We start from the raw sequence: 18057 nt of genomic DNA, 5'->3' as shown, positions 1-18057 counted from the left end.
TCCTACAAGTAAATTCACTAAAACTCCTTGATAGGAGTACACTAACAGAGGAAAATTGTCCTATGTCGTTGCTGTTATCAATGTAAAAGCCCTTTCAATGGCAATGATTTACAACAGTGTACTCATATAAATATATTTTAAACTCAATATAGGCTTATACTCACAGAGACTTTTTAAATATCTGCCACATTCTCTCAACCACTTCTACATTAACAAGTGTATATCAATTAATTTAAAGTACTTTAGTAACTTTAAAATTTGTTCCTTTTTTTTTTTTCCTGAAATTTAACTTCTTCCCTGAGAAAAGGTACCTTTGTTCTCCAAAATACTATTTATAAATATAATTGTGCTTTTTGGATGGTGAAGAGGGCAGGAACATCACCATTTTTCATAAATAGTATATTCACCAAATTAGTCTTTGATTCCTTAGTACCTAATCTCCTCATGTACTGAGAGCTCTTTGAATTCTGTATCATCTCACACCTCTTCTATGAGCACAGGCACAAAGCACTCTTCAAGTTCAGACAATCAGAAGATTTTAAGAAGTTAGGATAAATTACTCATGTGCATATATACCAGAACCTTTAAGGTAACCCACTCCTGCAACTGAGCCCCATCCCCAAGAAGTAAGATATTATTTATTCTTTCAGGTATTGTAATGGGCTCTGCTATTGATTTAGTTCACTGGAAATCACAACAAACCCTTTTCATCTGCTGGTATTTTTTCTATACTCCACCCAAGAAAACAGAAATCCTCTCTGAAGTGTAAGGGCTTTACATTTAATTTCACTTCCCAAATACTAGCAATAGTTTGAATAAAGCACTTACCAAAAAACTAATAAACATGCAGGCACAAATGGAGTAAAGAACTTCTTAATAAACTGTAACTGTTTTTTATTACACAATGGGAAGAGTAGTAAATAAACCAATACTTACAAATACGCACAAAAAATCAGCCCCAGCACCCGGAAATCACTGATAAATTGCCTTTGAATTCATGAAAATGACCTGGAAATTGGGACAGAAAACAAAATGAGAAAGGATAAATAAATTGCATTTATATGCTTTATTAAAGAAGTATTTCTGGCTACAAATTATATTATTTTCAACCCAGGCAGTTGTACCCATCTAAATTTTTCCAAGATGATAACACCAAAAGAAACAATTATTCAATTGTTCCACATCTAAGGACACAGCATCGTCATGCATTTTGACTTTTTTTTAAAAAGTGTCAGTAATAAAGTAGGTGTTTAAAAGTATGAGTAAGTAAAACCAAAGAGAGATATTAAAAAAAAAAAAAAAAACTCTTACACATTACATTGAAAAACGTGATCAATTTATGCCTACAAATTAAAATAAACTAGCTTCACAGAGATTATCTTTGGTGTGTTCAACAGGAATACCTTGCAGGTAGGATGAATAAATAAGAAAAGATGCTGTTTTTGTTCTATCTAAGGTGTGCAACCCATTTAGAAACTTAGGTTACATACAATGAATTCTGTAAAAGCCACAAATCAACCCAAAATTATTTTGCTTGCACACACATCAGTTCTGGCTGAGGAGGTAACAGATGCAACTGAAATACACAGAGTTAGCCTTATTAAAAAAAAGTTTAACTAGCACAATGAGTCACTTTATGCCTCTAAATATCTATGGTTTCCTCTCTCCAGAACCTCCATGCATTAGAAGGTAGTTTGGTAGTTTATTTTTATTGTTTAGTCTAAATACAGCACATTTTTGTTCTGTGAAAACAAAGAAACTTTGTTATAGAGGCTGTATTCTTTCCAAAATGTGAAGATGGCTATGGATAGTGTTCATCTGAAAATAATAATGGAATTTGGACTCCTAATTTAATTTAGGTGAGAATCTTTCCTAGGCTTTAGGCATTGGTTTGATTCAGTCTGCATTTTTCTAAACATAGCCAGTGCACATCTAGGTTAGTTAGACCTAACTACATTTAAATAAAATTCATTTTGGAAAAAAAAAAAATGGATCTGGATAACCATCATTTCTAAGAACCACCACTCTCAACTTCACAATTATAGCACAAATGGCCATAATAGTTGAGGAAACTTCCAAAAGGTCACAGGCTTGAAAACCTTAGAGAGCAGTTCTATCGCATACACAGGGCTGCCACGAGTAGGAGTCAACTCTCAGGCAACTAACAACAAAAACATCAGCATCTGAAATTAAGCTGAGATAAGAAAGAAATATCTAACTCAGCCCTTTCCCATCCCCTAAAAAATATGCTTTTGCCTTAAAGACCAGGTAATTAATTCTATTTTCTAGTCAAGATTGATAACAAATGCCTGGGCCTGAGCCTTTATTACAGCTTTAAATATAGATGGCTAATATATCCACTAGGTCTCTTCACCAGGCTTTCTTCACTTTGTAGGCATTCAGGCCTTAGCCACTCCAATTTGACCAATTTCCATCAACTCTGTAATACCAGCTTCCATGGGTGCTAGAGTTATGGGAGAGTTACACACATGGGCCAGGGGAGGGTAGCTCCATCATTGAGTTTTGTTATTACACCCTTTTCTTTCTCGTTGTTCTCTAATGTTTTGGGATTCAGGAGAGCAAGTTTACCTGGGACACTACACAACCCTACCTGGCTATGCAGACTATCAAAAAAGAGTACTGATCTGATACAAGCTATTATCGCATTCTGTTCCTCCGCCCCCTCGGAGGATAACTTTAAAGTGTTAAAAAGCAAGGATGTCAGTTTGAGGACTAAGGTGCACCTGACCCAAGCCACAGTGTTTTCAGTTGCCTCATATGCACACAAAAGCTGGACAACAGATAAGGAAGAATTGATGCCTTTGAATTATGGTGTTGGTGAAGAATATGGAATATACCATGGACGGCAAAAAGAAGGAACAAATCTACTTTCAAGAAGTACAGCCAGAACGCTTCTTAGAAGCAAGGATGGTGAAACCATGTCTCACATACTTTGGACATGTTATCAGGAGGGATCAGTCCCTGGAGAAGGATATCATGCTTGGTAAAGCAGAGGGTCAGCAAAAAAGAGGAAGATCCTCAACAGGATGGATTGACACAGTGGCTGCAACGATGGCCTCAAGCATAGCAACGATTGTGAGGATGGCGCAGGACTGGGCAGTGTTTCATTCTATCGTACATAGGGTCACTATGGGTTGGAACCGACTCCACAGCACCTAACAACAACACCAACACATGATATCCTACTCCTTCATTTGCATTTAAATGATAGAGGGAAAAAGGAAAATGCATTCAGAAAATATTGTGGCTAACGTATACGTATCTATTTTTTTCTAATCATTGGACTCTTAGGGGTTAAGATATCTAACTCTGGAAATATCTTCAATTTGGTTCAGGTTCGAGACATTCAGGGCAAATGATATTTCAGTAAACAACAATACAGAGTCAATGAATCTCATTTGCCTTAACAATGAAGTCTTGTTACATATGTTAAAAGCAACTCTGAATTTCATTATCAACTGATTTATATTACTGGTGTACTTTGGAGTAAATGATTAAACAAGAACAAGTTCCTAAGGTCACAGCGTTCATTATTTTAAAAGAGAAAAAAGACTTTAATGCATACTTCCTTATGCAGAGAATTTAGGAATAAACAAGAAATATTTTATGATGGGCAAAGAGTTAAAAATTAATATACTCACAACTTCAAATATGCTACTTCTTTAAGAACTAGAAAAGTTTAAGCTGAGAAAGATATTTCCAAAAGTAAAAGTGGCACTTTGGTCCTGAGGGCAGTACAAAGTGAGAGAACAGGGAGGGAAGATGCCAGAGCAAATCACAATCTGTCCTGGCAAATAACAATCTGTTTAGTAAAATAAATTCTCAGAACAGCCAATCACCCCTAGATTGTTCCACTCCCCATTTGTTCATTCATTCATTCTGCAAGTAGTGACTACATGTTAGAAATTGCATTAGAAAGTACGAATACAAAGATAAATAAGTCATGGCCTTTCCCCTCAAAGGTTTCAAACAATAATCCATCCTGTTCCACAGACTATCACATCTGACTATGATGGTGACATGCTCCACACTATTTGGTCAACAAATCTTTTACAAATCCTAAACTTACTAAATAAAAAGTGCATTGCCACAAATGCTTCAGTACAAAAGTGGACAAAGAATCTAAGGAGAAAATGTACAAATGAAGAAATACAAATGTCCAATAACCTAAAAATATGTATAATCTCACTAATAAACATATGTAAGCAAAAACAATATTTTTTCACCTATATTATTGACAAAATGTTTTATAAGCTAGACAAAAACCTGGTGAGGATGTGGGGAAGTAAAGCACTTTCATGTACTACTGATGGGATTACAAATTGGGTACAAATTTTCTGAACAGTAATTTGATAGTATGTATTAAAATTTTTAATGTCCATACCAATAGTGTTTGTAATGCTACTTCCAAGAAATATTCTAAGGACATAGTCACAAAAATGTTAAAAGTTATACCCGATAATGTTCATTACGTAATTTTTATGATAGCCAAAAACTGGAAAAACTCTACTGTCTGGAAAAGTAAATCATTGTACATACACATAACACAACCATGTAATCATTAAAAATTATGATGTAAATCTTTATTTATTGACATAAAAAGATGGCCACATTATACTGTTGAGTAAAAACATAGTATGTATAATATAAACCAATTAATTTATGGAAAATGAAATTCGTAACCACACATACAAGTTTCTTAAAGAGAAGTACAATTTAACAAAAATGCTAACAGTAAGCAGTGAGATACAGGCTATTTTTACTTTCTTACTCTATATGTTGGTATTATTTAGAATTTTTATACTTAATATGTATAATTTGTCCCAAAACAAGAAAGTTACTTCTACAATCCAGTGTATCCCTTATAACATTCAAGAGAAGTCACTCAAATCTAGGTGACTTGATATTTACCTGGCCGCAAAGCCCAAATATTAATATTAGACTTTAAAAAAAAAAAAAACCCTATCACCAACTTCATATGGAAAGGAAAGAGGCCCTGGATAAGCAAAGCCTTATTGAAGAAAAAGAACAAAGTAGGAAGCCTTACACTACCTGATCTCCAAACCTACTATAAACCTACTATACAACCACAGTAGTCAAAACAGCCTGGTACTTGTACAACAACAGACAAATAGATCAATGGAACAGAATCAAGAACCCAGACTTAAATCCATACACCTATAGTCAGCTGATCTTTGACAAAGAACCCAAGTCCATTAAATGGGAAAAAGATAGTCTCTTTAATAAATGGTGCTGGCAAAACTGGATGTTCATTTGTTAAAAAAAAAGAAAGAAACAGGACCCATACCTCATACCATACACAAAAACTAACTTAAAATGGATCAAAGACCTAAATACAGAACAATAAAGATCATGCAACACTAGGGTCCCTAATACATGGCATAAATAGAATACAAACCATAACTAACAATGCACAAACACCAGAACAAAAATTAGATAACTGAGAGCTCATGTTCATCAAAAGATTTCACCACAAGAAAAAAAAAGAGAACCTACAGACTGGGAAAAAAAATTTTGGCTATGATGTATCTGACAAGGGTCTAATCTCTAAAATCTATAGAAAATATCAACACCTCAACAACAAAAAGACAAAGAATCCATTTGAAATGGGCAAAGGATATGAACAGACACTTCACTAATGAAGACATTCAGGTTGCTAATAGACACATGAGGAAATGCTCATAATCATTAGCCATTAGAGAAATCCAAACCAAAACTACAATGAGATACCATCTGTTATGAATTGAATTGTGTCCCCCAAAATGTGCATGAACTTGGCTAGGCCATGATTCCCAGTATTATGTGGCTATCTACCATTTTGTGATCTGATGTGATTATCCTGTGTTGTAAATCCTAATCTCTATGATGTTAATGAGGTAGGATTAGAGGCAGTTATATTAATGAGGCCAGACACAATCTACAGTATTAGGTTGTATCTTGAGTCAATCTTTTTTGAGATATTAGAGAACTGAGCAGAGAAGACAGGGATGCCATGCTACCAAGAAAGAAGTGCTGGGAATGGAGTGCCTCCTTTGGACTCAGGGTACAGGCACTAGACCAGGGGGGAGATTGATGACCAGGGCTTTCCCCTAGAACCGACAGAGAGAGAAAGCCTTTCCCTGGAGTGGTGCCTTGAATTTGGACTTATAGCCTCCTAGACTATGACAGAACAAATTTAGGTTTGTCAAAGCCATCCACTTGTAATTCTGTGATAGTAGCACAGATAAATAAGACACCATCTCACCGTGACATTACTGGCACTAATCAAAAATAATAATAACAAATATTAGAGAGGTGCGGGGAGATTAGAACTCTTATGCACTTCTACTGGGAATATAAAATGGTACAACCACTATGGAAACTGATAATGGCATCTCCTTAAAAAGCTAGAAATAAAAATACCATTTGATTTAACAATCCCACTCCGAGGAATGCACCCTAGAGAAATAAGAGCCGTTGCATGAATAGACATATGCACATCCATGTTCACTGAAGCATTGTTCACAATAGCAAAAAGATGGAAACAAACTAAGTGCCCATCAACAGATGAATGGATAGATAAATTATGGTACATACCCAAAAAAACCAAACCCGTTGCCGTCGAGTCAATTCTGACTCATAGCAACCCTATAGGACAGAGTAGAATGGCCCCATAGAGTTTCCAAGGAGCGCCTGGTGGATTCAAACTGCCAACCTTTTGGTTAGCAGCCATAGCACTTAACCACTACGCCACCAGGGTTTCCTTGGTACATACACACAATGGAATGCTATGCAACCATAAAGAACAATGATGAATCCGCGAAACATCTCACGACATGGATGAATCTGGAGGACATTATGCTGAGCGAAATAAGTCAATCACAAAAGGACAAATACTGTGTGAGACAAATACTGTGTAAAAACCCAAGAAAACGTCTACTGTGTGAGACAAATACTGTGTAAAAACCCAAGAAAAAGTTTACAAACAGAAAAAAAACAATCTTTGATGGTTATGAGGGAGGGGAAGAGTGAGGAGGTGGAAATCACTAAATAGATAGTAGACAAGTGGTAACTTTGGTGAAGGGAAAGACAACACACAACATAGGGGGAATCAGCACAACTTGACCAAGGCAAAGTCATAGAAGCTTCCTAGACACATTCAAGCACCCTGAGGGACCAAGTTACTGGGGCTGAGGGCTGGGGACCATAGTTTCAGAGGACATACAAAACACAGTTCACAAAAAAAAAAAAAGTTCTACATCCTACTCTGATGAGTAGCACCTGGGGTCTTAGAAGTTTGGGACCAGCCATTTAATATATATCTATTGGTACCATTCCACCCAGAGCAAAGGAAAATAAAGTAAACCAAAAACACAAGGGAAGTATTAGTCCAAAGGACTAATGAACCACATGAATCACAGCCTCCACCAGCCTGAGCCAAGAAGAAATAGATGGTGCCTGACTACTACCACCAATGGCTCTGATAGCGATCACAACAGAGGGTCCCGGACAGAGCAGGAGAAAAATATAAAACAAAATTCAAATTCACACACACACACACACACACACCCACTAAAGACCAGGTTTACTGGTCTGACAGACACTGGAGGAACCCCCGAGACTACGGCCCCTGACATTCCGTTACTGCAGAACTGAAGCAACTCCAGAAGTTCACCTTTCAGCCAAAGATTAGACCTATAAAACAAACAACAACACATGTGAGGAAGATGCTTCTTAGTTCAATCAAGTATATGATATGAAATGGGCAACACTTGCCTGAGAGCAAAGATAGAAGGCAGGATGGGACAGGAAACCTGGACAAACGGACACTGGGAACCCAGGGTGTAAAGGGAAAGGGGGAGTGTGCTGACATACTGCAGGGATTGCAACTGATGTCACAAAACAATTTGTGTATAAATTTTTTAATGAGAAACTAATTTGCACTGTAAACTTTCACCTAAAGCACAATAAAACTTTAAAAAAAACACAGATTTACAGGGCAAATTCAAACAAGAATCTTGACATCAAATGAAAAAACTATAAACATGTTCACAAAAGCATGCCCCACTCTACAAAAAATAGCTAATGGATCAAAGGCAAACAGCGAATAAAAACACTGCCACCTCCCCTTATAATGAGACTTTAAAAGCTTTCAAACTAATTTTTTTAATCCTGCTTTTAAAGTTCTGCCTTTAAGTTGCACTCACTTTTTTATCCTTTTTTTTTTAAATAAGAAGTTTCAAGTATCAAATGGGTGGCTGGATTAGATCACCTTCAAACCCTGACAATGATTCTATAATATTTTTTTAAAGTACTGAAGTGATTCCTAAAGCACATGTAACAGACATTTTTTCACCTTTACATTAAATTATAGTATCACATGTTTAAAATGCAAGTCAAGAATTAAATACCTTTTTATTGATCCGTTCACTTAATAAAGTTATAAATAATAAACCAATGAGCTGAAACAACTGACTTCCAAGCATTTATTTTCTCAACGAACTTATGTTGCAAATGAAAGAAATGATGAAGTAAAAGATCTGAACAGATTTCAAAAGGTGGCTCGAGAAAACAAAGTATTATAATGAAATGCCCAAAGACTGGAGTAAGAAAACCAAGGGGGAAAAGCACACCCGACATATCTGAAGCTGACAGAACTGAAGAAAAAATTCAAGCCTCGAGTTGCAATAATGAAGGATTCTATGGGGAAAATATTAAACGACGCAGGAAGCATCAAAAGAAAATGGAAGGAATACACAGACTCATTACACCAAAAAGAATTAGTCATTGTTCAACCATTTCAAGAGATAGCATATGATCAGGAACCGATGGTACTGAAGGAAGAAGTCCAAGCTATTCTGAAGGCATTGGAGAAAAACAAGGCTCCAGGAATTGATGAAATATCAATTGAGATGTTTCAACAAACAGATGCAGCACTGGAGGTGCTCACTCGTCTATGCCAAGAAATATGGAAGACAGCATCCTGGCCAACTGACTGGAAGAGATCCATATTAATACCTATTCCCAAGAAAGGTGATCCAACCGAATGTGGAAATTATAGAACAATATCATCAATATCATATGCAAGCAAATTTTGCTGAAGATCATTCGAAAACGGCTATAGCAGTATATCAACAGGGAACTGCCAGAAATTCAGGCCGGTTTCAGAAGAGGACGTGGAACCAGGGATATCATTGCTGATGTCAGATGGATCCTGGCTGAAAGCAGAGAATACCAGAAGGATGTTTACCTGCGTTTTATTGACTATGCAAAGGCATTCAACTGTGTGGATCATAACAAATTATGGATAATATTGCGAAGAATGGGGATTCCAGAACACTTAATTGTACTCATGAGGAACCTTTACATGGATCAAGAGGCAATTGTTCGGACAGACCAAGGGGATACTGATTGGTTTAAAGTCACCTAATTGTACTCATGAGGAACCTTTACACAGATCAAGAGGCAATTGTTCGGACAGAACAACGGGATACTGACTGGTTTAAAGTCAGGAACGGTGTGCGTCAGGGTTGTATTCTTTCACCATACCTACTCAATCTGTATGCTGAGCAGATAATACGAGAAGCTGGACTATATGAAGAAGAACGGGGCATCAGGATTGGAGGAAGACTCATTAACAACCTGCATTATGCAGATGATACAATCTTCCTCGCTGAAAGTGAAGAGGACTTGAAGCACTTACTAATGAAGATCAAAGACTACAGCCTTTGGTATGGATTGCACCTCAACATAAAGAAAACAAAAATCCTCACAACTGGACCAATAAGCAACATCATGATAAATGGAGAAAAGATTGAGGTTGTCAAAGATTTCATTCTACTTGGATCCACAATCAACAGCCATGGAAGCAGCAGTCAAGAAATCAAAAGACACATTGCATTGGGTAAATCTGCTGCAAAGGACCTCTTTAAAGTGCTGAAGAGCAAAGGTGTCACCTTGAAGACTAAGGTGCGCCTGACCCAAGCCATGGTATTTTCAATCACATCATATGCATGTGAAAGCTGGACAGTGAGTAAGGAAGATCAAAGAAGAATTGACGCCTTTGAATTGCGGTGTTGGCGAAGATATCGAATATACCATGGACTGCCAAAAGAACGAACAAATCTGTCTGGGAAGAGGTACAGCCAGAATGCTCCTTAGAGGCAAGGATGGTGAGACTCTGTCTTACATACTTTGGACATGTTGTCAGGAGGCATCAGGCCCTGGAGAAAAACATCATGCTTGGCAGAGTACAGGGTCAGTGGAAAAAAGGAAGACCCTCAACGAGGTGGACTGACACAGTGGTTGCAACAATGAGCTCAAGCATAACAACGATTGTAAGGATGGCTCAGGACCAGGCAGTGTTTCGTTCTGTTGTGCATAGGGTCGCTATGAGTCAGAACCAACTCGATGGCACCTAACAACAACAACAACTTCATGAACACCATAATTCAAAGCATCAATACCTCTTCGGTCTTCCTTATTCACTGTCCAGCTTTCACATGCATGTGAGGCGACTGAAAAACGCCATGGTTTGAGTTGTGCGCACCTTAGTCCTCAAAGTGACATCTTTGTTTTTAACACTTTAAAGAGGCCTTCTTCAGCAGATTTGCTAATGTAATACGCAGCTTGATTTCTTGACTGCGGCTTTCATGGGCATTGACCGTGGATTCAAATAAAATGAAATCCTTGACAGCTTAAGTCTTTTCCCCATCTATCATGATATTGCTTATTGGTCCAGTTGTGAGAATTTTTGTTTTCTTTATGTTGATGTGTAATCTACACTGAAAGCTGTAGTCTTTGATCTTCATTAGTAAGTGCTTCAAGACCTCTTCACTTTCAGTAAGCAATGTTTTGTCATTGGCATATTGTAGACCTTCCTCCAATCCTGATGCTCTGTTCTTCTTCGTATAGTCCATTTTCTTGGATTATTTGCTCAGCATACAGATTGAGTACAACCCTGACATGTCACCTTTCCTGATTTTAAACCACGCAGTATCCCCTTGTTCTGTTTGAACAACTGCCTCTTGATCTACGTACAGGTTCCTCATGAGCACAATTAAGTGTTCTGGAATTCCCGTTCTTTGCAATGTTATCCCCAATTTATTATGATCTATACAGTCAAATGCCTTTGCATAGTCAACAAAACAGCAGTAAACATTTTTCTGGTATTCTCTGCTTTCAGCCAGGATTCATCTGACATCAGCAATGATATCCTTTGTTCCACATGTCCTCTTCTGAATCCAGCTTGAATGTGACAGTTCCTTGTGGATGTACTGTTGCTACCATTTTTCAATTATCTTCAGCAAAATTTTACTTGCATGTGATATTAATGATATTGTTCAATAATTTCCACATTCGGTTGGATCACCTTTCTTTGAGATGGGCACAAATATAGATCTCTTCCAGTCAGTTAGTTAGGTAGCTGTCTTCCAAATTTCTTGACACAGACAAGTGAGCACCTCCAGCACTGTATCAGTTTGTTAAAACATCTCAATTTGTATTCCATCAATTCCTGGAACCTTGTTTTTTATCAGTGCCTTCAGTGCAGCTTGGAACTCTTTCTTCAGTACCATCAATTTGTGATTATATGGTACTTCTTGAAATGGTGGAACATCAACCAATTTTTTTTGTACACTGATTCTGTGTATTCCTTCCATCTTCTTTTGATGCTTTCTGCATCATTTAATATTTTCCCCATAGAATCCTTCAATATTGTAACTTGAGGCTTGAGTTTTTTTCTTCAATCCTTTCAGCTTGAGAAATGTCAAGTGCTCTTCTCTTTTGGTTTTCTAACCCCAAGACTTTGTACATTTCATTATAATACCTTACTTTGTCTTCTCAAGACGCCTTTTGAAATCTTCTGTTCAGCTCTTTTACTTCATTATTTCTTCCATTTGCTTTAGCTACTCTACACTCAGAAGCAACTTTCAAAGTCTCTGCTGACATCTATTTTGGTCTTTTCTTTCTCTCCTGTCTTTTTAATGACCTCTTGTTCTCTTCATGTATGATGCCCTTGATGCCATTCCATAGCTCGTCTGGTCTTCAGTCAATGATCAATGCGTCAAGTCTATTCTTGAAATGATCTCTAAATTCAGGTGGGATATACTCATGGTTGTACTTTGGCTCTCATGGACTTCCAATTTTTTTCAACTACAACTTTAACTTGCATATGAGCAATTGATGGTGTGTTTCATAGTTGGCCCCTGGCCTTGCTCTGACTGATGATATTGAGCTTTTCTGTCTCTTTCCACAGATGTAGTCAATTTGATTCTTGTATACTCCATCTGGTGAGGTCCATGTATATAGTTGCTGTTTATGTTGTTGAAAAAGGTACCTGCAATGAAGAAATCGTGGTTCTTGTTAAATTCTATCATGTGATCTCTGGTGTTGTTTCTATCAACAAGGCCATATTTTTCAACTACCATTCTTTCTTCTTTGTTTCCAACTTTCGCGTTCCAATTATCAGTAATTTTCAATGCATCTTGACTGCATGTCTGATTGATTTTAGACTGCAGAAGTTGGTAAAATCCTCCTCTTTGGCCTTAGTGGTTGACGTGTAAATTTGAATAATAGTCGTATTAACTGGTCTTCCTTTTAGGCAGATGGGTATTATCTTATCACTGACAGCACTGTACTTCAGGATAGGTCTTGAAATGTTCTTTTTGACAATCAGTGTGATGCCATTCCTCTTCAATTAGTCATTCCTGACACAATAGACTATATGACTGTCTGTTTCAAAATGGCAAATACCAGTCCCTTTCAGCTCACTAATACCTAGGGTATCAATCTTTATGCATTCCATTTCAAGGGGATACTCCATTCTTTAAAGTCAGGAAAGGTGTGCATCAGGGTTGTATTCTTTCACCCTGAATTGTATACTTATTCAATCTGTATGCCTAGCAAATAATCAGAGAATCAGGACTATACAAAGAAGAAGGTGGCATCAGGGTCAGAGGAAGACTCATTAACAACCTGCAAAATGTAAATGAAACAACATTGCTCGCTGAAAGTGAAGAGAACTTGAAGCACTTACTGATGAAACTCAAAGACTACAGCCTTCAGTATTGATCACACCTCAACATAAAAACAACAAAAATCCTTACAACTAGACTAGTAAGCAACATCATGATAAACAGAGGGAAAAAATGCAGTTGTCAAACTATTTCATTTTACTTGGATCCACAGTCAACACTCATAGAAGCAGTAGTCAAGAAATCAAACAATGTATTGCACTTGGCAAATCTGCAGCAAAAGACCTCTTTAAAGTGTTAAAAAGCAAAGACGTCACTTTGAGGACTAAGGCTATGGTATTTTCAATTGCTTCATATACATATGAAATCTGAGCAATAAATAAGGAAGAGCAGAGAAGAACTGACACCTTCGAATTATGGTGTTGGCAAAGAATATTGAATATACCATGGAATGTCCATAGAGTGAACAACTCTGTCTTGGAAGAAGTATGGCCAGAATGCTCCTTAGAGGCGAGGAAGTTATCAGGAGGGACCAGTACCTGGAGAAGGACATCATGCTTAATAAAGTAGGGGGTCAGCAAAAAAGAGGAAGACCCTCAATGAGATGGATTGACACATAGCTGTAACAATGGTTTCAGGCATAACCAGTGTTGTGACTGGGCAGCGTTTCAATCTGTTGTACACAGGATAACTATGAGTCGATACCAACTCAATGGCACCTAAAAACAATAACTTTTGTAAAGATACCAACAGCTGGCCTTTCATATATCAAGGGTAAAAATTAGAGAGGCATTAAAAGTATCCTGAATGTAAACTGAAATGAGTTTTTCTGGAGATTTAATTTTGCTTTAAAACTGCTAAACCCCCCAAAGTTGCATCAATTTAAAAGAAAAACAACACTTTGTACTATTATTATTACTTTCACAGGTTATATAGCTTTACTAGGCTAAAGGTATGTTTCTTAAACTCCATAATTCTCAGCTTTCCTTTTCTCCTTAATAATTAAATTTTGCAGAATTTGAATTAACTATAATGAAATGTGAAATTAACTTTCAAAGGTATTGATACCAAGTTAAGGCTCAATAAAAAAAAAAAATGCAATTGCTAATAATTAAAAATATCATAACAGTGAATAGAAAATTAAGAGTTCAACTAACCAGACAATAGATAGGTGGTAACTTTGAAGGGTAAGACAGTACACAGTACTGGAGACGTCAGCCCAGCTTGACCAAGGCAAAGTCATGGAAGCTTCATTAAAAAAAAGCTTCACAGACATATCCAAACTCCCTGAGGGACCAAATTACTGGGCTAAGGGCTGGGGATCATGGTCTTGGGGGATATCTAGCTCAACTGGCATAACAGTTTATAAAGAAAACATTCCACATCCTACTTTGGTGAGTAGTATCTGGCGTCTTAAAAGCTTCTGAGCAGCTATCTAAGATACTCCACTGGTCCCACCCTCTCTGGAGCAAGGGAGAATGAAGAAAACCAAAGACACAAGGGAAAGATTAGTCCAAAGGACTAAGGAACCACAATTACCACAGCCTCCACCAGACTGAGTCTAGTCCAACACAGCTAAATGGTGCCCAGCCCCCACTACTGACTGCTCTGAGAGGGATCCCAATAGAGGGTCCTGGACAGAGCTGTAGAAAAACATAGAACAAAATTCAAACTCTCAGAAAGAGACCAGACTTAATGATCCGACAGAGACTGGAGAAACCCCAAGAGTATGGTCCCCAGACATACTTTTAACTCAGTACTGAAGTCACTCCTGAGGTTCACCCTTCAGCCAAAGATTAGACAGGCTCATAAAACAAAACAAGACTAAATGGGCACACCAGCTCAGGGGCAAGGACAAGAAGGAAGAAGCGGACAGGAAAGCTATAACAGGGGACCCCAGGTCGAGATGGGGAAAGTGTTGACATGTCGTGGGGTTGGCAACCAATATTGCAAAATAATATGTGTACTGTTTAATAAGAAACTAATTTGTTCTGTAAACCTTCATCTAAAGTACAATTAAAAATAAAATGCTGTACACCTTAAATAAGTATGGGTATGGTATGTGAATTATATCTCGATAAAAAAAAGCTGTTATTAAAAAGAAATAAAGAATATTAAGGTTTAGTTATGGGTATTTATACCCTCTAGGACAAAAGAAGTACAACCAGAATGCTCCTTAGAAGCAAGGATGGCGAGACTGCATCTTACATACTTTGGACGTATTGTCAGGAGGGATCAGTCCCTGGAGAAGGACATCATACTTGGTAAAGCACAGGGTCAGCGGAAAAGAGGAAGACCCTCAACTAGGTGGACTGACACAGTGGCTGCAACAATGAGCTCAAGCATAACAATGATTGTAAGGGTGGTGCAGGACTGGGCAGTGTTTCGTTCTGTTGTGCACAGGGTCACTATGAGTCGGAACCAACTCAACAGCACCAGCAACAACAACATTCTGAGGTATTAAGGAAGACAACCTAAAATACTGCCTAGTCCAACACCTTGCTTTCCTGGAAGAAGAACCTACTTCCTCAAAGAAATTGGAATCTCTCCTATTCTTAAAGATCTACAATGACAGTTATTACTGACACCTACCTGTAGTAGCCTATTCATGTATTCCATCCTACTGAAACTACATCTTCAACATTATTTCAGTATTGGGTAACACTATTTAAAAGGGGCTTTGACAAGGATTCAGAGGGAGAATAGCTAAGAAAATTTATAGGAGTCACATTACATTCAAATGGTTGAATGTTCTAAAGATAGCTGGAATAAACTTTAGAAATCATTTAGCCCACTTACGGTGTTTTAGCATTTAAGTGCTTTATGCATACTTCCAATTCCATCACACATCATATTAAAAAGAAGCATAGTCAATGGTCAAGAATTAATAAAACTAATAATTTTCACTGTTTCATCTACAAAATACTTAAGTGAAACTGGTTTTTGTTTTTTGTTTTTTTTTTACTGTGTGTGATGCCTTGATTCCCACATCAGCAGCTTTACCCAAAATTACTTTACATAATCAGTGCAAATGTCAACCCAGTGAAAAAGACAAATAGCATCTTTGTATTATTACAAAAATAGCTTTGATTTTGCATACCCGCTAAAACGGCGTTGGGGGTCCCCAAAGATTCACAGACCACATTTTGATAACAGCTGATCTAGATCAATACTCAATTTTGCAACTAAGGAAACTATTTTTCAAGCCAATTAAGAAGAGGTAATATCTAGCACAATGAGTGTAATATGGTTAAGTCTTCAATGCAAGTTTCTCTTCCCTCTTTCCAAAGAATGAATGAATACTAGTGGATGGAAATTACAAGGCGGTAGGTTTAGGTTCCAAAACAAAATTTTTAAAGCAACAGAGTAAGCTGCCTTACAAAAAAGAGATCTGCTGCTGGAACTGCCAAAGATTTGTTGCCAGATGATTCTGCCAGGGATGCTGTAGAAAGAATTCTGACACTGAGTTAAAAGTTGTACCAAAATTTAGACAATTATATAATCTAGGAAGATTTCTAAAATTCAGATATCTGGGTCCCACCCCAGACCTACTAAACCAGAATCTCCTTGAGTGGAACCAGAAATTTCTTTTTTTTTTTTTTTCTTTTTCTTAGCCCCTCAGGTGATTATTACAACCAGCTTGGCATCTGTACAGAGATTAAAAAAAAAACCAAACCCAGTGCCATCGAGTCGATTCCAACTCATAGTGACTCTATAGGACAGAGTCGAACTGCCCCATAGAGTTTCCAAGGAGCACCTGGCAGATTCGAACTGCTGCCCTTTGGTTAGCAGCCGTAGTACTCAACCATTATGCCACCAGGGTTTCCGTACATAGATTAGGGTTCAGGAAATGCTATACTAGTACTCCTCTAAAATCAAAACAAACAAACCCGTTGCTGTCGAGTTGATTCCAACTCATAGCAACCCTATAGGACAGAGTAGAACTGCCCCATAGGGTTTCCAAGGAGCGCTTGGTGGATTTGAACTGCTGGCCTTTTGGTTAGCAGCTGAACTCTTAACCAATAGACCACCAAGTTTTCCACTCCTCTAATGTCCCTACCAATTCTAAGATTCTACAATTTTATATTTTATCCACACCCACTGGAAAGTATACCCTTACACAGATTTCCTAAGCCTACTATAATAGATCATAGATGGTCAGGGTTGAGGTATTTCTAGGTCAGACAGAAGAAATTAATGTTGTATTTCCTAGGTCCACCAGTTCACCCAACAACATGTGTAGCTGAATTTTAAATCACGGAATTGTACAAGTTTGACAAGTTTTCCCAAGTTCCAACACTTTACTGCTCTCCTAAAATAATACATCGAGAAGAACTATCTGTAAACAAGAAGAGTCAATATAAATATAGTGTCTACATGAAAAATGAATGAGATTATTCAGAAGACAGCACATCTTCCACTTCACAAAGGCAGTTTATCACTATAAACCAATATCAAAATATGGACCGCAACGTTCCAATGTGATCTAAACTTCAAAACTCTTTTATTTTGAGGTCTTAACTACAGAAAAATTTCATATACCTCATAAACATGAAACAGCAAGGCCACTTGACCAGCATCAAACAAAAATTTGGCATTGGGTCAAAAATATTTCTGAAATATATTTTGTAATTTTTCGGTCAATAAATTTGTTCTCTTTTATTTTTTTTTTTCATATTCCCCTGCTTTTCCATGCAAAATATACTCTTTTGAAATAACATTATTGTGTTTTTTACTCTTTCCTTTTTTTTTTTTTTTTTTCCTTGTGGCCTGTATCATTTCAGGCATATATAGTATCTACTTAATAACAAAGGAAACCCTGGTGGCATAGTGATTAAGTGCTACAGCTCCTAAACAAAAGGTCAGCAGTTTGAATCTACCAGGTTATCTTTGGAACTCTATGGGGCAGCTCTACCCTGTCCTATAGGGTCAATATGAGTCAGAACCAACTCGATGGCAATGGATTTTTTTTTTTTTTCTCTTTTTAATTAAAAAAAGGCAGAGATGAAGGTCCTGGGTGAGTAAGACTGGGGGGAAAAAAGTGATTATCAAAATGTAATCC

The 18057-nt window shown here is 37.3% G+C and overlaps 1 protein-coding gene across 2 annotated transcripts in view; it reads right to left on the bottom strand.

Moving 5' to 3' along the window:
* SOX6 (SRY-box transcription factor 6) overlaps positions 1 to 18057 on the bottom strand; it is a 647578-nt gene that overhangs the window by 511975 nt on the left and 117546 nt on the right. For both annotated transcript variants that reach the window (XM_064288384.1, XM_064288383.1), the window contains exon 2: positions 937 to 1008. The gene's annotated coding sequence lies outside the window, so the exon portion shown is untranslated. The remainder of the gene's footprint in view (positions 1 to 936; positions 1009 to 18057) is intronic.

The sequence above is a fragment of the Loxodonta africana genome, chromosome 7 (genome assembly GCF_030014295.1).
Source record: "Loxodonta africana isolate mLoxAfr1 chromosome 7, mLoxAfr1.hap2, whole genome shotgun sequence".
Classification (NCBI taxonomy): Eukaryota; Metazoa; Chordata; class Mammalia; order Proboscidea; family Elephantidae; genus Loxodonta; species Loxodonta africana.
This window is presented reverse-complemented; position numbering and strand designations above follow the sequence as displayed.